This window comes from Lycorma delicatula, chromosome 1 (assembly GCF_047948215.1).
Source record: "Lycorma delicatula isolate Av1 chromosome 1, ASM4794821v1, whole genome shotgun sequence".
Lineage (NCBI taxonomy): Eukaryota > Metazoa > Arthropoda > Insecta > Hemiptera > Fulgoridae > Lycorma > Lycorma delicatula.
The window spans coordinates 331223557-331249108 of NC_134455.1; the positions used below are offsets into that span (position 1 = coordinate 331223557).

The 25552-nt window shown below is 29.1% G+C and overlaps 1 pseudogene; it reads right to left on the bottom strand.

Annotated features, from left to right (window-relative positions):
- The window catches only part of LOC142334256 (prolyl endopeptidase-like), a 61024-nt pseudogene that overhangs the window by 25247 nt on the left and 10225 nt on the right, over positions 1–25552 (bottom strand).

A 25552-nucleotide genomic window follows, 5' to 3' on the forward strand; every position in this document is an offset into this window, starting at 1 on the left:
TTCAGTAGAGAATGTATTTTTTAAATTATAAAAAAAGTTTTGTTTTTGTTAAAAAAACATTTAATTTTCATTACTAGGTAAGAGTATGTGTATAGTAATGATCAATACCCATTATTATTTTGTAGATGAATTAATATTTGTAAATAAAAATGTTATTAAATATTTCATGTTAGTGTAAATAATATACACTAACTCTGAAGAAAATGATTAGCACAACAGCAGCTGGTAGTGAATGTTACTACACAATAGTTACAGCACTTTTTCTCAAAGTAACAGTCCATTAAAAGGATTCTTTTTTCAACAGCAGATTATCGTGACTTTTTTAATAGCTGTTAAATTGCTGTGGTAATTAACAACTTAAATTACGGTAGTATGTATTAAATTACAATAGTACCATAATTAACATAAATACAAATGGTTTCTCTCATAAAGCATAATGTTATGTTTTAATTTTTTTTTTTCTAAATTAAATTCACTACAGAAACTGGAAGCTTGTATGTAGGAATATGATATGTCATTTTTTTGTAGTGTATGAAAAATGCCATTCCTGACCGGGATTTGAACCTAGGATCTCTGGATGAAAGGCCAAAATGCTATCAATCACACCATGGAGGCCAGCACGATACTGTTTAAAAAATAAATGCTTTTTATTTTAAATTTACAATAACTAACTTTAACATTAAGTACAACAAACAAAATGTTTCAAAATATAATCTGACCATGAGGTTGGATTATGATTTTAATAATAAAATAATATATACATGTATAACAATACTTTTTTCTGGTCTGTAGAACGCTGTTACAGAGAGAGTTTACACCTACGGTCTTTAATGGGTCCCTTCAAGAAGCACAACACAGAAAAAACAAGACTGAATATTCAGTAATTAAATTCATTTTAATTGAGAGAGGGCTAAATGCAAAGGTCCTAAACCACTTTAATTTAGTTTGAGTTTTACAAATTCTTCAACACAAAAAATATCTCAGAAAAGAATTGTTTTGAATGTCAAAATATTATTATTTACAGATAGCTGAGAGTGCCAGGGGAGCTAGAGTGCAGTAGATTATCCTTGAAACTGACATCATTTTGTTTTTTATTTATAAAAATTTATTCAAAATATAGTTTAAAACAGATTAAATATGAAAAAAAATTTTTTTTTTATCTTAAATTTTACGGGAGGTAGTAGTTTAAGATACCTAAGAGACATTAACTGTTTTATTCTAGCTAGGAGAGTAAGATGGCCTGAAGAGAAAAATGTTTTGAATTCTTTATCACAATGTGTTTTTTCTGCTGTTTTTCAGAATATACTGAGAAAGAAATCCTGAATATCACACTATTTCAATTTTTGTTAACTAAAGGGGTCCAATCTCTATGATGCTGCCAATGTTTTATCTAGGTATGAATATGCTATAAATATTCAATGAGATTGGCAAAAAAACTTTTGTTAGGAGCGATTTTTAATGATAAAGCTACTTTTCATGTTTCTGGATATGTTCACGGACACAATGTCACGATCTGAGTAACAGAAATGCAATGAGTATTAATTTGTTTCCCCAAAATATATTCAATTGGTTTGCTACGGAGAAAACAAACCAATCAAGATTTTTATTTTCTGGATCTAACTGATAAATAGTTCCTTGAAAATTTTTAATTTTAAACTGTCAGGATTTTTTCAAATAAGATATTGCCACTTTTCAATAGGACGGTCTTTCATACTAAATTTACCGTGGTTGTGATTTCCTTAATGAGATTCTTTTTTAAGATTGAATTGGAAGAGGTAGAAATAATGGCCTTATTTTATGATGTAATCTGGAATTATTTTATTTCTGGGACTTTATGAAGCAAAATGAGTACAATGTATCAATTTATATCTACCACTTGAAACAGCATGTCATGAACATATTTTCAACTATTATTCCTGATGTTCTCACAAAATTAAGGCAGAAACTAGTTTACTGGATTCTGATAAGTACAGGATAACTTGCAGAACTTACTTATTCAGCTTTATAGAAAGTACGGTAAAAATCTTAAAATTTGGTACTTGTTTCATGTCACAATCACTTTACTGTTAAAGTTACAGTAATTTAAAACTGTACCATGGCTATAGATATACTATAATACAAATACTTTTTTCTACAACAAATGTGATATATATAATTATTACTTACTATTACATTTAATCGTAAAATCTCACATATGTTATGAAGCAAAAACAGGTACAATAATTAAGTTGTTAAAACCTCTACATCAAACAATTATAATGTCAACAATCTGGGATCTTTTTTAAATAAAACTGTTTGTTATGAAATTTTACTAATCAGAAAACTAATTGTTTAACATTTGTAACTTTAAAAGTTCATTAATATTCAATTTTTATTCAGCAACACAATATACTTTCTTTAAACAAAGTCAAGTTTTTCAAATTATTTTACCTTATTAAAAAAATATAGTATTCCTTTGAACTTTTCTGTAATATTTATTTGTTAAATAATTTTTTAGCCTAAATAATACGAATTAATACTACTAATAACTTTCTTTTTCCTATTTAGCCTCCGGTAACTACCGTTTAGATAATTCTTCAGAGGATAAATGAGGATGATATGTATGAGTATAAATGAAGTGTAGTCTTGTACATTCTCAGTTCGACCATTCCTGAGATGTGTGGTTAATTGAAACCCAACCACCAAAGAACACCGGTATCCACGATCTAGTATTCAAATACTACTAATAACTGAATAAATAATTCAAAATATATTAAATAAAAACTTAATACCTGAAAACAATAAAAATACTGATATTAATACAAAAATAAATACTAATATTTTATGGGAGGAAGATGAGAATATAGGGAAGCCAGAGGTTGAAGAGGTAGAAGTAAGAATTAGACCAACTCGGATTGAACTGGAGGTACCAGCAAGGAGAATGAAAATTCTAAACAAAATAATGGTGGAACTGTTAAAAATGTCAGGCCAGTTGGTATGCAGTGTTCAAATTTATATGGAAAAAGAGAACAGTACTGAATGATCAGGGTTGAACAATATATAGTGCCTTCATTTAAAACGGAGATAGAAATAAGTGTAAGAACTGTAGAGGAGTTGGACAGTATATAAAAATTCTTTTTAAGATTAAGTACAAACACAATAATTAGGAAATGAACTGATGAAGAACAAAGTTGTTTTTATCTGGGCAGATGCACCACAATTATTTACCATATATCAACTTTTCATTTTCTGTTCAGCCTCTGGAACCACTGTACGGTATAACTTCAGAGGATGAATGAGGACGACATGTATGAATGTAAATTAAGTATGGTCTTGTACAGCATCAGGTTAACCATTCCTGAGATATTTGGTTAATTAAAACCCAACCACCAAAGAACACTAGTATCCAAAGATCAAGTATTCAAATCCATATAAAAGTAACTGCCTTTTATTAGGATTTGAACCTTAAAACCTCTTGACTTCAAAATCAGCTGATTTGTGATGAGTTCACCATTGGATCAACCCAGTGGGTCAACTGCTTCAGAAGAAACATATACAGGAGCATGGTAAGGATATGGTGTTATTATTTGTAGACACTGATAAGTTGTGAGTCAGTAAAAAGGGACTGAGTAAGGAGGAGTCTTAAAAAGTTAGAAATAGAAGAAACAAACTGATTACTCAATTGGTGAAGAACCCCCCCAAAATAAATTTACTGATAAGAAGCTATACAGAATTAAGAAATGTCAGGTTAAACAAGCATGGGAATGATGGAATAGTTTGATAAATAAGAGATTGAATCAAGGAAGTGAAAACATTTACTTTAATTGTCTTATTTAATGCAGTAATAGAAATTATAATTATAAATGTTAAACAAAATCTTTAGAGGGTATGAATTTAATGACATTTTCAAATGATGTAATGAGCCAGAAGAGATACGCATAATAAAAGTATGAAGATCAGTTGGATGTATGGATTGAGAAAATGAAGTTGCACTGTTTGAAAGTAAGTTAAGGAGAAAAGTGCAGTGATGGTGGCTGGTATGGATAAGGATTTATTAAATGTTGTAAATTTGAGAAGTACAGCTTTGAAAGTAGTGGAAAAACATACTTATGTTGGTGCAGACTTTGGAATACATGTAAGAATGGATATTGAGATTATTACCAATTTCAGGAAAGGAAGTAGAATTTGAGTGTAAAACAAGCATTATGAGATACAAAAATCTTACAGAAGGCAAAAATATTGATGTAAATCATGCATTATATATACATGATTACTTTGTCAGAGATGAATGTTAACTAATTTATAAGAAACTGACTTATAATTTAAAGTATATGGCAGATTTTTTTCTTAAATGGGAATGTGTACTTAGAATTACAGGATACTACTTTTTAATGATAAAAAAAAAATTATTATTATTATTTATGTATGGCCTTACACTAATAACAATAATAATTAAAATTATATTACTTTAGTTATTAAAAAATATACATAATTACTTTATTATACAGGTGTCCCACAAAGGAACAGAGAAACTTTCAGTTATGTTCTACTGGTGAAAATAATGAAAAAGTTCATATAAACAAAGGTCTGGAAAAGCTTTGTTTTCGAGTTACAGTTAACAAAAGATTTCGCCTGGATTTCAGCTCTTATAATAAAATGAAGCCCTACTGTAATCTTTGGGACCCAAATTAAATGAGTACAGTTGGTGGTTTCTTATGTAATCTGAGCTGAGAAATAGGATAAAACAGATCAGTAATTTTAAGATATCTAACATAAAACACAAAATTTGCTGTCAAAAAACAAGTGTTTTTAGGTTTGTAGTAAGTACAACAGCTTTGTTAAATGACTAATAAATGCAGAAGATTTAGTGACAAAACTTGTAGAGAATTTAATTCCAAGAAAATTAATGTTAATACAGTCAATAAAAAGTAAATAGAAACTTTAAAAAATTGGTTTTTTATTGAAGTAAACACAGAAAATCATATTATTCTGTATCTAATACATTATTCTTAATACAGCAAAAGAAAAAAGAAAATTAAATGATAATAGAATAACAAACCTCAGTTACCATAATTGTTCAAAATTCTTTCAGTGGTTAAATATTTCCAATGGGTTTCCATATTATTTCAGGATTGTTTCATATAAATTCAATAGCATTTCGTATTTTAATGAGTAACTCTTCTTTACCATTAACTTTTTGTTGGTATAGTATTGTTTTCATATGGCCTCAAATGAAGTAATCTAGTGATGTTAAAGTCAGGTGATCATGGTGGTCAAATGATTGGTCCATCACATCCAATCCAGTTTAAGAAATTAGCATTCAAGTGATTTTTAGCTAATAAAAAAATGGTGTTTGCACAATGGCGTTGCATCATTGTGCTGCACTACCACAATCTAGTTTGTAAAGGTACGTCCTCCAAAACAGCTAGCAAATTATTTTTCAAAAAATGAATGTATGCATCTACTGTAAAGTTTTCATTGAAAACAAATGTCCCAGAATTCTGTTATAAATAATGCCACACCAAACATTAATGTGAAATCTATGTTGGAAATTAGTTTCCACAGTACCATGTGGATTGTCTTCATTACATAAATGAATATTTTTAGAACTGAAGACTCCATGCTTGGGCTACGTTGAATCACACAATGTTCATTTTGTTAACACAATGATTACTTGGTGTTCAACAGAAAATGAATACATTGGCAATGACGCTTTCATCTGTAAATCCTGATACATTGAAGAAAAATTTTAGTATTTGGAATCTGCCTTCCAGGAAATCTCTCCTGATATTAATGTTGAACAGCTTCATAATTTTTGTTACAAAATCCATATATCAGAATATTCCTCATTAGAAATTGGAAACAGTGTTTTTACAGTACATTCCTTCATCTCTATAATAATTTACGACAACAGATTCAAACAAAGTACACTATTTTTATTTCACCAGCTGTTAGTATTGTCAACCTGTACAATAAATTTTTTTAAAATATTTCTAACATAACATACATTTCAATTAAGTTTTTTAGTAATTATTCCGTTTTACCTAAATATAGACAGCTAAAATATTGTTTTATGAATTTTGCATTTCTTTTAAAATTATTTTCAGTAATTACAGTGTTTTTATTTTTATTAATCAAGAAAGAAATCATAATTCTACAGCAAAATAGGGTAGTCTTTTTAGGTATGCAACTCTTTAATAAGTTACTACATTTAAATTTTCACCAAAAAGAACAAAATAAATCTGAATAATGAAAAATGAAACAGAGGAGTTTCTAGTTAGTCAGCTAATAATTGCACTTATAAAAATGATCAGATAAATCATAACTGATAGATTAATTAGAATAACATGAGTACAATACATCAAGAATTTTAACTCACTTTCACATTTTTCAAGTCATATTTTATTATAAGAGCTGAAATCCAGGCGAAATCTTTTGTTAACTGTAACTCGAAAACAAAGCTTTTCCAGACCTTTGTTTATATGAACTTTTTCATTATTTTCACCAGTAGAACATAACTGAAAGTTTCTCTGTTCCTTTGTGGGACACCTGTATAATAAAGTAATTATGTATATTTTTTAATAACTAAAGTAATATAATTTTAATTATTATTGTTATTAGTGTAAGGTCATACATAAATAATAATAATAATTTTTTTTTTATCATTAAAAAGTAGTATCCTGTAATTCTAAGTACACATTCCCATTTAAGAAAAAAATCTGCCATATACTTTAAATTATAAGTCAGTTTCTTATAAATTAGTTAACATTCATCTCTGACAAAGTAATCATGTATATATAATGCATGATTTACATCAATATTTTTGCCTTCTGTAAGATTTTTGTATCTCATAATGCTTGTTTTACACTCAAATTCTACTTCCTTTCCTGAAATTGGTAATAATCTCAATATCCATTCTTACATGTATTCCAAAGTCTGCACCAACATAAGTATGTTTTTCCACTACTTTCAAAGCTGTACTTCTCAAATTTACAACATTTAATAAATCCTTATCCATACCAGCCACCATCACTGCACTTTTCTCCTTAACTTACTTTCAAACAGTGCAACTTCATTTTCTCAATCCATACATCCAACTGATCTTCATACTTTTATTATGCGTATCTCTTCTGGCTCATTACATCATTTGAAAATGTCATTAAATTCATACCCTCTAAAGATTTTGTTTAACATTTATAATTATAATTTCTATTACTGCATTAAATAAGACAATTAAAGTAAATGTTTTCACTTCCTTGATTCAATCTCTTATTTATCAAACTATTCCATCATTCCCATGCTTGTTTAACCTGACATTTCTTAATTCTGTATAGCTTCTTATCAGTAAATTTATTTTGGGGGGGTTCTTCACCAATTGAGTAATCAGTTTGTTTCTTCTATTTCTAACTTTTTAAGACTCCTCCTTACTCAGTCCCTTTTTACTGACTCACAACTTATCAGTGTCTACAAATAATAACACCATATCCTTACCATGCTCCTGTATATGTTTCTTCTGAAGCAGTTGACCCACTGGGTTGATCCAATGGTGAACTCATCACAAATCAGCTGATTTTGAAGTCAAGAGGTTTTAAGGTTCAAATCCTAATAAAAGGCAGTTACTTTTATATGGATTTGAATACTTGATCTTTGGATACTAGTGTTCTTTGGTGGTTGGGTTTTAATTAACCAAATATCTCAGGAATGGTTAACCTGATGCTGTACAAGACCATACTTAATTTACATTCATACATGTCGTCCTCATTCATCCTCTGAAGTTATACCGTACAGTGGTTCCAGAGGCTGAACAGAAAATGAAAAGTTGATATATGGTAAATAATTGTGGTGCATCTGCCCAGATAAAAACAACTTTGTTCTTCATCAGTTCATTTCCTAATTATTGTGTTTGTACTTAATCTTAAAAAGAATTTTTATATACTGTCCAACTCCTCTACAGTTCTTACACTTATTTCTATCTCCGTTTTAAATGAAGGCACTATATATTGTTCAACCCTGATCATTCAGTACTGTTCTCTTTTTCCATATAAATTTGAACACTGCATACCAACTGGCCTGACATTTTTAACAGTTCCACCATTATTTTGTTTAGAATTTTCATTCTCCTTGCTGGTACCTCCAGTTCAATCCGAGTTGGTCTAATTCTTACTTCTACCTCTTCAACCTCTGGCTTCCCTATATTCTCATCTTCCTCCCATAAAATATTAGTATTTATTTTTGTATTAATATCAGTATTTTTATTGTTTTCAGGTATTAAGTTTTTATTTAATATATTTTGAATTATTTATTCAGTTATTAGTAGTATTTGAATACTAGATCGTGGATACCGGTGTTCTTTGGTGGTTGGGTTTCAATTAACCACACATCTCAGGAATGGTCGAACTGAGAATGTACAAGACTACACTTCATTTATACTCATACATATCATCCTCATTTATCCTCTGAAGAATTATCTAAACGGTAGTTACCGGAGGCTAAATAGGAAAAAGAAAGTTATTAGTAGTATTAATTCGTATTATTTAGGCTAAAAAATTATTTAACAAATAAATATTACAGAAAAGTTCAAAGGAATACTATATTTTTTTAATAAGGTAAAATAATTTGAAAAACTTGACTTTGTTTAAAGAAAGTATATTGTGTTGCTGAATAAAAATTGAATATTAATGAACTTTTAAAGTTACAAATGTTAAACAATTAGTTTTCTGATTAGTAAAATTTCATAACAAACAGTTTTATTTAAAAAAGATCCCAGATTGTTGACATTATAATTGTTTGATGTAGAGGTTTTAACAACTTAATTATTGTACCTGTTTTTGCTTCATAACATATGTGAGATTTTACGATTAAATGTAATAGTAAGTAATAATTATATATATCACATTTGTTGTAGAAAAAAGTATTTGTATTATAGTATATCTATAGCCATGGTACAGTTTTAAATTACTGTAACTTTAACAGTAAAGTGATTGTGACATGAAACAAGTACCAAATTTTAAGATTTTTACCGTACTTTCTATAAAGCTGAATAAGTAAGTTCTGCAAGTTATCCTGTACTTATCAGAATCCAGTAAACTAGTTTCTGCCTTAATTTTGTGAGAACATCAGGAATAATAGTTGAAAATATGTTCATGACATGCTGTTTCAAGTGGTAGATATAAATTGATACATTGTACTCATTTTGCTTCATAAAGTCCCAGAAATAAAATAATTCCAGATTACATCATAAAATAAGGCCATTATTTCTACCTCTTCCAATTCAATCTTAAAAAAGAATCTCATTAAGGAAATCACAACCACGGTAAATTTAGTATGAAAGACCGTCCTATTGAAAAGTGGCAATATCTTATTTGAAAAAATCCTGACAGTTTAAAATTAAAAATTTTCAAGGAACTATTTATCAGTTAGATCCAGAAAATAAAAATCTTGATTGGTTTGTTTTCTCCGTAGCAAACCAATTGAATATATTTTGGGGAAACAAATTAATACTCATTGCATTTCTGTTACTCAGATCGTGACATTGTGTCCGTGAACATATCCAGAAACATGAAAAGTAGCTTTATCATTAAAAATCGCTCCTAACAAAAGTTTTTTTGCCAATCTCATTGAATATTTATAGCATATTCATACCTAGATAAAACATTGGCAGCATCATAGAGATTGGACCCCTTTAGTTAACAAAAATTGAAATAGTGTGATATTCATGATTTCTTTCTTAGTATATTCTGAAAAACAGCAGAAAAAACACATTGTGATAAAGAATTCAAAACATTTTTCTCTTCAGGCCATCTTACTCTCCTAGCTAGAATAAAACAGTTAATGTCTCTTAGGTATCTTAAACTACTACCTCCCGTAAAATTTAAGATAAAAAAAAAATTTTTTTTCATATTTAATCTGTTTTAAACTATATTTTGAATAAATTTTTATAAATAAAAAACAAAATGATGTCAGTTTCAAGGATAATCTACTGCACTCTAGCTCCCCTGGCACTCTCAGCTATCTGTAAATAATAATATTTTGACATTCAAAACAATTCTTTTCTGAGATATTTTTTGTGTTGAAGAATTTGTAAAACTCAAACTAAATTAAAGTGGTTTAGGACCTTTGCATTTAGCCCTCTCTCAATTAAAATGAATTTAATTACTGAATATTCAGTCTTGTTTTTTCTGTGTTGTGCTTCTTGAAGGGACCCATTAAAGACCGTAGGTGTAAACTCCCTCTGTAACACCATTCTACAGACCAGAAAAAAGTATTGTTATACATGTATATATTATTTTATTATTAAAATCATAATCCAACCTCATGGTCAGATTATATTTTGAAACATTTTGTTTGTTGTACTTAATGTTAAAGTTAGTTATTGTAAAGTTAAAATAAAAAGCATTTATTTTTTAAACAGTATCGTGCTGGCCTCCATGGTGTGATTGATAGCATTTTGGCCTTTCATCCAGAGATCCTAGGTTCAAATCCCGGTCAGGCATGGCATTTTTCATACACTACAAAAAAAATGACATATCATATTCCTACATACAAGCTTCAAGTTTCTGTAGTGAATTTAATTTAGAAAAAAAAAAATTAAAACATAACATTATGCTTTATGAGAGAAACCATTTGTATTTATGTTAATTATGGTACTATTGTAATTTAATACATACTACCGTAATTTAAGTTGTTAATTACCACAGCAATTTAACAGCTATTAAAAAAGTCATGATAATCTGCTGTTGAAAAAAGAATCCTTTTAATGGACTGTTACTTTGAGAAAAGTGCTGTAACTATTGTGTAGTAACATTCACTACCAGCTGCTGTTGTGCTAATCATTTTCTTCAGAGTTAGTGTATATTATTTACACTAACATGAAATATTTAATAACATTTTTATTTACAAATATTAATTCATCTACAAAATAATAATGGGTATTGATCATTACTATACACATACTCTTTTACCTAGTAATGAAAATTAAATGTTTTTTTAGCAAAAACAAAACGTTTTTTTATAATTTAAAAAATACATTCTCTACTGAAATAGCTATTACTTGTAAAAAGGTTAATAAATGGAAAACCATTAAAAAAGATTTGTCATTAGGCACTAAGTAGAACATAATTTTAGAATATTTTTGCATGCTACCATTGTAAAGCCCAAAAAATGGGCAAAAAAGGATTGTTCTTGTCATCAGTCTTAAAAAAAAAAACTTCATTAATGAATTAAATTATGGCAGTTAATAGAAGACTGATAGAGGAATAAAGAAAGATCACCTGTAGAATTTTACTGTTGTTAGGAAATGAGTGATTAAGCTTCAAATTCTTTGTTAAAGATACCAGCACGGTCTGCTTTTGAGTGCTAGTAGGTGGATACAGGAGAGCAGGATTTTATATTAGATATGCAGACAACTTTCATATTTGAAAAGGTGCTCGGTTCCTTATTCAGTCTGTATAAATACTATATATCCCATCTTTAGTTCCTAACACAGGAACAAAGCTGTAAGCTCTAGTACTGCTGATGAGTAAGAATTTACGCCCTCTATTTACATCTATTTCACTCAACCAATAATAATAATAATAAAAATTCTTCTTGAAATTCATTCTGTAGTGGAAATATTTTATGTTAAGCTGTTTAATTACATTGTTGTAGAGGTGTTTATCAGAGTACCAAAAGATATTTAATATAAACTGATGGGATATTTCTCAGTTACTGAAAGTTATATACTTTTTTTAGAGAAATTTATTATAATAATTGGGTTTGTGATAAGTATAAGGTTATCCATTTCATTAACAAAAATTGAATTTTTTTTCAGATAAAACACCTAAAATTTTAATTTACATTTGTAAGAAACTTTTTCAAAATTTGGTTCCCCATAACTCGTGTTAACTTAAATTATTTTTGCATATTTACCTGTTCAGAATGCATATTCAAAAATTTTGAGTGAAAACATTTAACAGTATTAATTTTAAAACAGTATTTGTAAGAAAGATTTTTCTTAAGTCTTAACAAATTTACCCACCTTATATAATGAAAGTCGATAAAAAGTAATAATGCTATGTATTGATAAATAATGTGTTGATAAAAAATAACCAGATTCAAAGCAAAATAAAATAACTATTTTATTGACTTTTCTTGGCTTCCATTTTGTTGAAAATGGTTCTATACAAAGATCCTTTTCTTGGCTAACATCAAACTTGATGTTAACTGAATAATGTCTTTCACTCAGAGAATCTGGGTTTGAATCCAGTTAGGATTAGCATTTTTAAACATTATTGAAAAATAAAGGAGGATGGTAACTGTAATTTGGTGGTAGTTTGTAGTCCCCCACAGAAAATAGTAAAGAAAAGTCAAGAGCAAAGGACTAGGAAGGACACTTTTTCATATTCTTGTCTATAAGTGTGACTTAATTCTAAAAGCAATCCAATTTCTTGACAGAAATTGACTCCATCATTTTTATGGCCAGTTCTCCAAAAAGCTTCTTCAGCTTCCTTGAAATCACTTTGATTGCCATACATTTGAATTATTACAGGATTACTCTTATGTATATTTATTTTGAAGCTTTTTTCTGCAAGCCTTGAAAGTCTTTCTGAAATTCCTTTTTATAACTTTCTTTACACACTTGTACTTATTTTTGAGTTGTATTCTCTCTGGTAAGTATTATATATTTCATTCATGCAGTAATAATCTGAAATATTTATATTAATTGAAGTATCTTAATTGTTATAGATTATAAATTTTTTAAAGTTGTGAAAATCATTCTTTACAAAGATCCTATATTCATTGTTAGCATGAGATTTGATTAGTAAAATTTTTGTGTATAGTTATAATAAAGTAAACATATAATTGGAGTTTTATTTCTTTGATATTATGCTTGTTTTGTGTATATATCATCAAATATAAACTAAAAAAGTAAAAAGAAAATTTCCAGATTTTTGTAAGTATACATGTAAATACCTACAGCAAATAAAATGCCTATGCATTTTGGCAGCCGTTGTGGATGTGTTAAAAAGAGTAAAGTGTAATTTTATTTATTAAGTGATTCATATATTTTTACCTAACAAAATAGAAACTAATAGCTGCCATTCTTGTGCAGGAGAAAAATCTTGTGTCCCAGGAGCATTTCGTGCACCACACCACTTCCCTATTGTTTGAAGCGCTGCCTCTCTAGGAAAAATATTTTTTAGAATTTTAAGACACTTAGAAACTGAAAAATAAATGTTGTAACTTCAGTAATAAACAGAATAAATTTATTTTAACAAAAATCCTAAAAGAGAAAAACAATACAAAAGTATTCACTGAAGTTCAGGTACTGTTGTTAGCAATAACTGTTAAGTAAAAATAAATGTTACCAAATATAAATTACAAGAATACTATTTTTATCAACTACTTTGGCACTAAGCACTGATCTAAAGACATCTCCTGTATTTTGTACGTTAAAAAGTATCATTATTGAAAACTCAATGAATGGTTTTTAATATAACATAAACACAGTTTTTAATATCCAATATAAATCCATCTTCATTATTATTCTGCTCAGAAAACTTATACATCCTTGACAAACATGTGTTTATAAGAAACAAAGGATAATTTTAACATATTTTTATTCTTTTCTTACATCCAGTAACAATTATAGATTATACCTTGTGTGATTGGATAGAAGAACAACTACGATCTAAAAGTTCCCGCATTCAAGTGGAGGGTTAAATCCTACATTAATGTTAATCCATCCAGAATCTACCATTTGTAGAGACAAAAGAAAAGTAATAGCTAACATCTCGCAGCATTTATAGAACTGAATGAAAAAAAATAAATAAATATAAAAATTAATTATAATTAATTGATAGATGACATTTAATTTAGAAATTGCTCAGTAGATACAGTGACTAATCATCAAGGACCCTTCACCTATTGTAAACACTTCAACAATGAGTGTTCTATCCTTTTGCATACAACAACTAAATCCATTACTAATTTCTTTATGTGCAAAAGGGATCAAGAACTTAAAGTTTCTTGTGGCCTTAAAATGAAAAGCATGCACAAGAAGTCCGATAGTGGCATCATGAATTTTGTAATTTTCAAATAAGTTTGATCAAGGAGCAGACATACATTCTTCCCTGTCAACAGATCTTGTCTTCAAATAAAGCTTTTCAATCTTTTTCAATGCATTAATTCTCACATAATATTCGAAACTGAAATTCAATCATCTCACATGGGATAATCAAGGGCATTGTTCACAACCATTTAAAGTAACAATTAATCAGAAATATGTAAAGTATTATTATTGTGTTTTTTGTACTATTTATAATCAAAAAAAGTTGAGAAATAAATTTAACCAAAATACGGTGTAGCACTCAACCTGTTAAAATTGAAAGTTTTGAAGTAAGATGATGTACCAGTTCAATGAATCGGTTCTTGTAGACCATCAAAGTTAAGAAGTCTGAGCACAGTTTATCGCATGCTCTTAGTTCTAATGACCAAAGCACTAATACTCTTTTAAACGCAAATAATTAAAAAAATATAAATATATTCTTAAGTTTAAAAACACATATTATAATAAATTATTTTATTAAGTCGAAGAAACAAATAATACAACAAAACTAACAACAAATAATAACAATTATCATAAAATTATCATTATTCAAAAATGCATTTATACTTACAGGTAGATAAGCAGCATCTTTTGCAGGTAATGATGATACAGATCCAAGTATTACTTCAGGAAATCTTTGATTTGTCCATGAAATTTTTACATATATTAGCTTATTTCTAGAAGTCACAACGTAACAGAGAAATTTCTGATACAATATATCACAGCTGAGAAATACACGGCTAGCAGCACTTGCCTCTCCTTCATAGAAACTACAAAAAGACAATAATAAAACAACTAAATAAGCACAAACTTGAATTTTTACTTTAACTGCATGAATTCCTAAACATAATTGTTAATCTAGAAATAAATTATTTACATTATAATACATGTACTATAGGAATTGAAATAATTTTTTCATATGATACTATGAAAAAATCTGACGCTAATCAAACTTGATCCATTACTTGCAATCCTTAAAATGTACAGAAATACCGACATACTATTACACTCATGAATGATTCTTTGAATCAATTTTCTTAAATAGCTATACTCTTCAATTTTGTAATATTTTATTATCATAATGCTTTTTCCACTTTACTAAAAATCATTGAGGCTAGAACCCTGTTGAATGGTTCTATTTCTTATACTTTGTAGTTTGTTTATCTGATACACGAAAATAAGTCTGCAACAAATATACAATGATACAACTTATAAGCACAACTACTAGATAAATAAATAAAAAGTTAGTAGGTCGAAGGCTAACTTTTGCACGCCTCAGGTACACTCTTGATCTAACAGATCACGGTTATTAGGAAATGTTATATCTTTGCAACCGATCTTCCGATTTTCAAAAATCAAACTGGATATTTGCTAGTATAATACAGAATCACGAAGGAATCAAACCAGAAAAATAATTAACTGATATACTCAGAAAAATTAAGTGACCTGTGCTACACCAAGATCAGCTTGAGCCTGGTGAGCTTCCGCAAACAATCTTTGTAGAGTTTGATGACAGTATAATTAGAGATAATGCTGTCAAGATCGGATTGAAGATCAAGTCCACTATTGTCGAATTTGATGCTTTAGGGAAACAGGACAAAGTGAAACGGTGTATGCTGCCATTAATATTGTGCTGGAATCTAAGCGGGCATAAACTACAAGGAACTACCCTAGATAGAGCTATCGTAAATCTGAGACTCACATCTTTGCCAAGGGTCACGCCTACAGCACTGAATCGCGTGAGATGATTGGAGAGTTTAGCCATTTGAATCCCAGAAAATTGCTGTATGATCCACATGATAAAAAGTCTCTCACAGAACTCAGTTGGGGGGCTCTGAATAGTAATTATTCTATATATTAATGAGCTCCCCAACTGCATTAAATATTTTCATCGGATAAAATATTTTAATCAATGCAAGCAAGACCTGATGAGAACGTAACCATTAGACAACCGTAAATCTCTGCTATTTCTACAAGAAAAATATATTTAAATAAATTAAAGCTGTCTGAAAGTTGACTGGTCACCAATTATTTTACTTAATTAAATACTGCATAATGATTTTAAGTCCTTTATGTCCATACCTTAGTATGGACATAAACATCCTATTATTTTAGTTCAATTTATTATTTTTTATTTTTTGGCAGTCACGTTATTTTAATTTTTATAATTATTTTTATTATTTAATACTTTTTAGTGATCATTGAGAAAAATTTACAATTCAAAAATTTATGGATATAATGTAATTAATGTATGGAGCCAAATGAGGAAACTGTAAACATTACAATCTATTTATTTGATGATAAAAAGTCTCTTGTGACTTTTTATCATGCGGATCATACAAGGAATTCAAACAAGCTAATCTCTCCAACCGTCTCATGCAACACAATGCTACTTTGGCCTGCCCTTGGCAAAAATGTGAGTGCTCAAATATTCAGTTCTATCTAGTTCAGTCCCTTATAGTTCATGCACAGTCAGAACCCAGCACAATATTAGTGACTGCATTCGCTGTTTCACTTTGCCCTGTCTCCCTAAAACATAAAATTCATCAATAGCGAGCTTGATCCTCAATCCAATGCTGGCAGCATTACCTCTAATCATACTATCATCAAACTCTACAAAGACTGTTTGTGGGAGCTTACCGGGTTCAAGTTGGTCTTGGTGTAGCATTAGCCACTTGATTTATCAGTGTACATTAGTTAATTTTTGTTTTGATTTAGTTCCATCATGATTTTGTATTATACTAGCAAATACCCAGTTTGAATTTTGAAAATTAGAAGATATAACATCTCCCAATAACCAAAATCTGTTAGATTGAGAGGGTACCTGATGCGTACAAAAGTTAGCCTTTAACCTAACAAATACCCTGTTTGAATTTTGAAAATCAGACGACTGTTTGCAGAGATATTATAATTCCATTGCACCACCAAAAACAGCACCTCATTTGTTACCGGCAGATTGATACCCTCACACAAGGTGATCACATCATCTCACCACTTTAGCCTCACGCGCAGTTTCCACAGGAAGCCCATTATTATTAAACAGAATTTTTTTAATTTATTTATTTTAACATAAATTTAATTCTATTATTTTTGTAATATTATCCATTCGATTGATTTGAATCATTCAGTTTGTGCTTCACAGACAAATCTCCACTATTACAAATCTGGGTGACGATAACGTGAAAACATTTTTCATCCCCTCCAAAAGAAACTACTATATATATATTTAATATAACCTATGACACTCCCAATAATGTAAAGATTCCAACAGGGAGTCAGTCATATATCTAAACTGGTTCAGCCATTGAACTAATATGGTGGAACATACATACATACATACATACATACACCCTCAATATATTACACTCCTTTTTGGGCAGTCATGTAAAAACAAAGTTCTTTTCCATCTGGTTAAGATGGTAAACTGGATCCATAATGACCTGACAGTTCCATTACATCTCAGGGAATACTATTATAGAAAATTGAAGGGTGTAAAATAAGGATAAAAATGATAATAACCAAAGAAATGCTGAAAAAAATCTGGTCATAAAAATATATCACTTACAATGTACAACTCTGTATGTGTGTGCATGCATGTTCACTCTCTTCATATACAGTTTATTTACAAAAAATAATTATATATATATATATATATATAAAGAGAGAGAGAGAGAGAGAGAGAGAGAGAGAGAGAGAGAGAGAGAGTGAGAGAGTGAGAGAAAGGTAATATTTTTCAAACTAACCAAGAGAGTGTTTGGTTTTCAGACGACAAATAATCAAGGCATAATTCAGGAACAATCGGTTTAGCTTCATTTTCACCATCAATAACAGATTGTTGACTGGTGCCCAATCTAGCATCCAAAGCAGATGGTGTAGCTGGCGACATAAGATTTCTAGAACGTCCAAAAGATCCCCAACTGCTTGGAATAGTAGATGATGTAATAATATTGTGTGGAGTTTGATTGACAAGCCTACAAAGTAAAACAAGAAAAAACAGATTATATATAATTTAGCATCAATAATAAAACATTTTAAAAACATTTCAACAAATTTAGATAAATAAGAATTTCATAAATACATAACTTTTTTTTTATTAAAATAATTTTATCTTTATTAAATATTAAAGAAAAGTAAACTGCATTACTTACGTAAACTAAATTCCTTTTTCTTTCTACCAAGATTTTAGATTATTATTATTAGAAATAAAAGTAAAAACTATCTATATTAAAAACACTCACTACACAATAATCAATAACCATAAAAATAACTGCATAAATAATTCATGCTACTATTTCTTACTTAAATGAGTTGTACTTACATAAATGTTCAGTAATATGCTCAAAAAAATTAATTATGAATGCTTTTCATATTTTATCAATTTAACAAAAACACACTAGATTGTTCACAAACTAAAGTTGAAAAAAAAGCTACTTTTAAAACCATCCATATACACAGTCATTCCAGATCTCAATTTTAATAACATCACATCAAAAAATATTAAACCAATTTAAATGAAATTCTAGGATAATGAAAAGCAAAAAAAAACTTAACTGACATGATAATAACTCTTCATTGAAGAAACAAATCTTTTACCAAAAGTTTTAAGTTTTCATTAATAATTTATCAACAAATAGCTTTTCCATTTGTGTAAAACATCTGAATTATGTTATGAGTTTTCAATCAAATCTCCAGCCTTCTTCTCTACAATATTTTTATGTTATTATAAAAATAAATAGTAACGAAAGTGTAAAATTATTATCATCAGATGTTTATAAGCCAGAACCTCCTTCCAGTAACAAAATATAGTAGGGTCATTCAGTTATTCATCATGAAAACATACAGTATTAAATAAAATAAAAAATTACATGACTTTATAGAGACAAAAAAGGGACTTAAGATTTTTCCACTAATTTTTTGCAAAGGTTACAAGAGGAGAGCAATAATTTATAAATATTGCTGGATAAATTTAACCAATATTAACATTAACCTCTAGCATAAACATAAAAAAATTTAAAAAAAGATTCACTATCTTTGACCTCAAGCCAAGTCCATATGCAAATTTTTAACGTGCAAGATACAAGTAAAAATAAATTCTAATTCAGAGATGTCTCATAGCAGTTTATAGCAATGCTTTTTTCATTTAGTTTGATGGAAATAATTATACTGAAGGTACTACTTCAGCAAATATTTACAAATAATCTAACCAAAATATTCCAATTATACTTTTCAAGTGAGGATTGCATAAGTTGTTCAAGACAATCGCATATAAATTAAATTTTTTACAAAAACAATTAAATAGATTTAAAAATACGATCTTGTAACATGATTATCATGTCTTTACTATCATGAATATGATCTTGTAGGGATCTGGTTGAACAGTTCATTTAAATGCATCTACACATTAGACAACTAAGGGGATGAGTGAGGTTATTTTAAAAATCCTTCATTTATTCTTAGGTAACCTTTCATTTCTGGAAAAAAGTAAACTTTTCTCACAATTAACTTTAAAAACTGATAAATACAAAATTATGATAAATAACAAATTACTCCCAATGTGAATAATAATGCCTTGACCTAAGGGATTATAATCAGATGGATACCTGTGCACTTTCAACTAACTTCTGGGGAAAACTGTTAGTCTTGCATTGTAGTTTCTAGGAGGAAAAATTGCCTTTTCCTAATCCCAATTTTTGGTTTTGTGGATGTATTTTTGGTCAGACCCTGTAAGGTTCATAATGAGAAAGTTGGAACTTGTAAAACCTTCTGGTGCTTCTTGGTGCTATCTGGTAGAGAGGTTGGTAGTGGACTGAATTCATATTCTATCTGATGGTTGCACAATAATCTTAACAGGTAAATCCAGGCCTTCTAATCTCATCTAATATATCAATTTCATCTTATCTCATGTCCTACTTTTTTGAAAAATATTAATGTAAAATCTTATCATCTTTCCCAGTCCTACATTTTCAAAGGCAAATTCTTTTGACTAAATAATTTCAGAACTCTTAAGTCTACTTCTCTAAAAAATTCTTTAATTTTGTTGAGTTATTAACTACTATAAACAAGGACTTAAACTCAATAATCTTAATCAGGTACAATAAACATACCAATCAGGTACCAATAAACATCTATCATCGTTAAATGAGTAAAAATTTGACAAAAAAGGCAGTTTTATGTAATTATATTTTACAAAGCTTTTTTTTTATATACTTTTTCTTGAAAATAAAAACAATGGAAAGTGTGATGGATAGAAAATATCAAACCGAAGCAGGACTTGAATCAAATAACTCCAGCTGATCTAACAAATTAATATTAGATTCTATGTGGGTGTCGATTAATAAATAACTATTCGTTCAAACATAAATACATAACATATTCAAAAGAAAGTGTCATAAATGAATGAATTTAAGATTCTAATAAAAATTGGCATGAATACAGTGTAACCTCGCTATAACATGATTATCGGGGGACTTACGTGACAAAATAACTTACGTTATTTTGAGAAGTAAATTTTAAATCACAAAGAGAAACAGTTAAAAAAAATAGGCAAAAAATCAAGCAATAACGGTTTAATGGAAAAGGCTAATACAGTATAATGTGTACTTACATAGAAACAAGTTAGTTCTTCATCCTATTTTATTTTTTGGGGGATAAGTTAAAATCCGCGTTACATCTGTATCCGCGGTATATCAAGTTAAGTTATAGCGGAGCTGGGCTGTACTATACTTAGAAATTACAAATAAGTAAAATAAATTATTATACTTAAAAAGAATATACATATATAAAATGTGATAAAAACAATAACTTTTAGCAACCAAATAAAAAGTGTATATTTTAAGAAGTAATGAATAATATTAAAAATAAATGTAAAATAAGTATCCCAGGTAAAAAAATGTATTAACTTTAAAAAATGTGAAAAAATAAGTCACCCAAATGTACCGAATTAGAGCATTCAACAAACATGTTAACCGACAGCAGTTAGGAAATAAAATAAACATTATTAAAGATATCATCAGCAAATAAAAATTGAACTTTAACCTAAAGTAATTAATTTTCATTTAATTTAAATTATTCTTGGCCTTCAAAAGGACTTCATAATACAAATTTTTATATAAAACACATGCGTAGGCGAAAAATGTAGACATATAATAATACAGATTGAAGATGCTTCAACATAGAAAATTTCTTCTACAGAAAAAAGATTTATCAAAATCAGTCATATATAAAATTATCAAAGTTGAGTAGCAATTGAACATCAGTTAAAAAGAAAATATGTGAAAAGAAAAAATATATATATATAAGTGTTCAGATTTAAGAAAGTGTAAACACACAAGTCAATGCGTAGGGTGGGAATGGATTGGTATACACCAGTGGGAGGAATGGAGGATTGGCCACACTCACACACATGTAAGTATGTACTGCATGTGTGTTTGTGTGTGTGTGTGTGTGTGTGTGTGTGTGTGTGTGTGTGTGTGTGTGTGTGTGTGTGTGTGTATGTGCATGCATACGTTCAACAATGTGCTAATGCTCACGGATACAAATATATGTGCGTTTCCCTTCTGTTTATAAATTAATATTTATAAATATTAATTTATAAATGGTGTCGTATAATATGCTGTTAAATTCTATTTTATGAAATAGAGGATTTCAATTAACGATTCATTATCCACTTTTGGCGGATTAACTTCAAATGAACTATCATTTGAAAATGAACTCAAACAGGTCAACTTTAGTTGCTTTGAACCAAAAGATTGATTAACAATCCTATCAGTCAACACATACCTAAAGCAAAAAAAAAATAATAATATAAACAACGCTCACAATTAACAAACCATGATAAAATAACAATCCCTTGTCATAAAATTAAAAATTATGTACTTGAATTTTATCCCTCAAACTGCAAATTATAAAAAAGTGCAATAAAAAAGATTAATCTTTATACAATAAGCATCAGTGTTTAATTAATAAATATAAAGAATTGAAAATACATAACTTTAAAGACTTATCTTAATATAAATAAATTATTAACTTATTTTAATACTGTTAACAAGGAGAGAAGTTTCTAGAAATACAATGTTTAAGAAAAATAAAGAAAAAGAGAGAGAGAATGAAGGAAGAATATAAATAGCCAAGTAGTGTAAGAGAGAAAAATATAAACAATAAAAAATAATATTTAGAATAGAGGAGACAGTTCAAAATTAAGAGAATTCTGGAAAATAAAATAACAGTCGAGATAATAAGTGTTGTTTTGAAACCATTATACTTTAATGATCATGGAGCTAGTTCGGCTGTTTTTATATCATGACAAACCTTTGGCCAGGGGATATAAATATTGCTGAAGATAAATAGGTGGTGTGACTAGTGTATAACTTGGGCATTGTATTATGTGACATTAAGTGTAACAGTGTTTTGTTTGCGGTTATGTGCGATAATCTATTTTCTAAGTTAATTGTGAGTATAAGATAAGGTTATTATAAAAGCTAGTTTCCATTTGTAAACAGAATGAAGTTCATTAACTTCATACAAAGCAACCGGGTTAGTCTAGTTAAACTTGTCATCACAAAGTCAGCTGATTTTCAAAGTTGAGAGTTCTAAGGTTCAAGTCCTTGTAAAGGAAGTTCCTTTGATATGGATTTGAATGCTAGATTGTGAATGCTTGTGTTCTTTGGTAGTTGGGTTTCAATTAACCACACATCTCAGAAGTGGTCGACTGACTTTTTTCCAGACTACATGTTTACCGATACATTTACTACATCTGCAGCTTGGAAAGTCAGAAGCACCAATTGCAGTTGCATACACATGCGCATGCACACGCACGCACGCACGCACGCACACACATACACACGCACGCACACACACGCGCACGCGCGCGCGCACACACACACACACACGCAGAGAGAGAGAGAGAGAGAGAGAGAGAGAGAGAGAGAGAGAGAGAGAGAGAGAGAGAGAGAGTGAGTGAGAGAGAGAGAGAAGCTGGAAAACTGGATGGTGAAAAACAATTTTATATAAGAATAATTTCTTTTAATTATTTATTTATATTATAAGGATATTTAAATCAATAATGATTGATTTTGTAATTATAATCTCACCATCATAATTATTTCCTAATTTTGAATTAATTTTCATAGTAATTAATAAGTTCATAATAAAATCAAAATTTTTGTTTATGATATATAATTAACTTATTTTGTAAAATATTTGTAAAGCGTAAATATTTATAAGAATTTTAATGTATATTCTCTTAATATCCTCTGTTGAACCAATAAGACATTACAACATCAATTTGATCTACGTATAACAAACCAATATGTGATTCTATACATGTCAATCTGAAGAAATAAAATTTCTGAATAATTGATAAAACTCTGAAAAATGACAAATAATATTAAAAAATTTTTTTAAAAACTTGCTTTATTTTTTTTAGTCATACTTTAATGAAATTATTATCATACATCGCATGAGTTTAATTAGTAGGTTTGTAGTTTAATTAACTACGGAGCCGAGTAAACCCCAGGAGCTGTGTGAATGGTACGAAGCCAAGTGAATCATGCAAAGCTTAATGAATCATCAGGATCTGTATCTCAACATACTGCACACCAAAAATCATCTGTATATATATATATATATATATGCGCACGCGCGCGCGCGCGCACACACACACACACACATACACATATACAAACACACATGAGTGATGATGAAATGTTAAATTCAAAACCACAAAAACTCCCATACCAATTTTCTGTCATTTTTTTATGTCAAACAGCTATTGGATTTGTCATTTGTAAACCCCCAAAAACCCTACGTAGCTGTTTTGCAATTTTTTACACCCCGTACCCTTAATTTACCCCTGTACAGAGGATGTTTGCTAAAGTAATGATGAATTATTGTACTGTCATCTGAACTTAGTAACTGTGCAAAATTTCATCAATAGGCCATGTCAGGAAGTATGTTAAATTAAAGATACAAATTTGAGGACAAACATGAATAAAGCATCGAGTTAAAGAAAAGCAAGTAAAAAAAGAACTCCCAGCTCTGTTACATAATTCAAACATTTTTTAATGTAATAGTTTCTCATAATTTACTTTACAGAAAAACGTTAAAAAATTAGAACTTAAAAAAAGCTTACAATACAATTGTAGGACTTAAGTTCTACAACTGTGGGTTGTTTCTGATGCACGGCTTACACACACAATTTAATTAAAAATATTTATCATTTTATTTTAACATAATATTTTATTCATTTATTTAATTCAATGATTCCAACTAAAGTGTGCACCCATACCGTATTTAATTCGTGTGAATGTGGCGGTACTAACGGCGTCAGTCAGCACTAAATAAAGTAATGTAATTTCACAACTTAAGTACAACAGATCTTGGTTGTATATTGTACGGTCGGCAGCTGGTGTAGCCACGAGGTTTAACGCACCAGCTACCAACTTCATCGCACTGGTGATTGAGCTCAACAAGACTTACTTTTTTACACTTAAAATATTATTCATTTATTTAATTCTCCCACTCGCCTGTGACGTCACAGCATAACAGACGACTACAACAGCATTTTTTGGAGTGGGGGTGCGATTTTGCAAAAATTTTTGTTTTGCGAAAAGTGTTATTTTTTAATTGTTAAAAAATGCGGTTAAGAAAAATATGACTTTACTTAGCCAAAATCTCAAAGTACTGAGACTGCTCTACAAATTTATCTGGGTGATGATAATATGGAAGCATTTTATGCTCAAGAAAAGATTTCAAAATGTCAAGATCTGGTGAAAATCATGCCCAAATTAAACCGATTTCAATACTTTCCGTTCTAGAGCTATAGTGCTATCTAGATGGGAAAGTAAAAGGAAAAAGTAGGCTACAACATTTTCATGTTATGTAAGGTCTGTCGACCGGTTCTATCTTCTAAAACTACTTCTACCTAATAATTTAATCTAATAGCGTTTTGTGGCAGTCACTTTGGAATATATGCAGTACATTGCTTATCTTAATTTCACTGAGATGCTGATAAAGTGTATGTGTTCTTTGAAAATCTGGTTACATGTGATAACTTCTCATTCGATCAGATGGAATAACATTACTAAAGGTTCTTATGAATTTCATTTCCATTATTTCTAATTATCTAAAGATATATCTTCCTGGAGTCAACAACCAGAACTATGTAGTAATTTTGCTATTGTCATTACTTTGTAACATTTTGATACGATTCATATTATTTTATTAATAACACAAGTTGAACAATTTCACACCAATTTTAGCCATTCTTTCAATCAATCTTTAGAGACTGGGATGGCTATTCTCATCCTCGCATCGGTTTACATTATTGCTATTAGTTTTTAAAGTTAGAGAGAAATGTACGTAGAATTATAATTTGAGTATATAATGGACTTGAATTTATAAACCTTTTATTCTTTTTTTTTTTTTTTTTTTTTTTGAGGGCGAAAAACGCTTGTGCGTTATCATCGCCTGGATCCTTTTTTTATATAG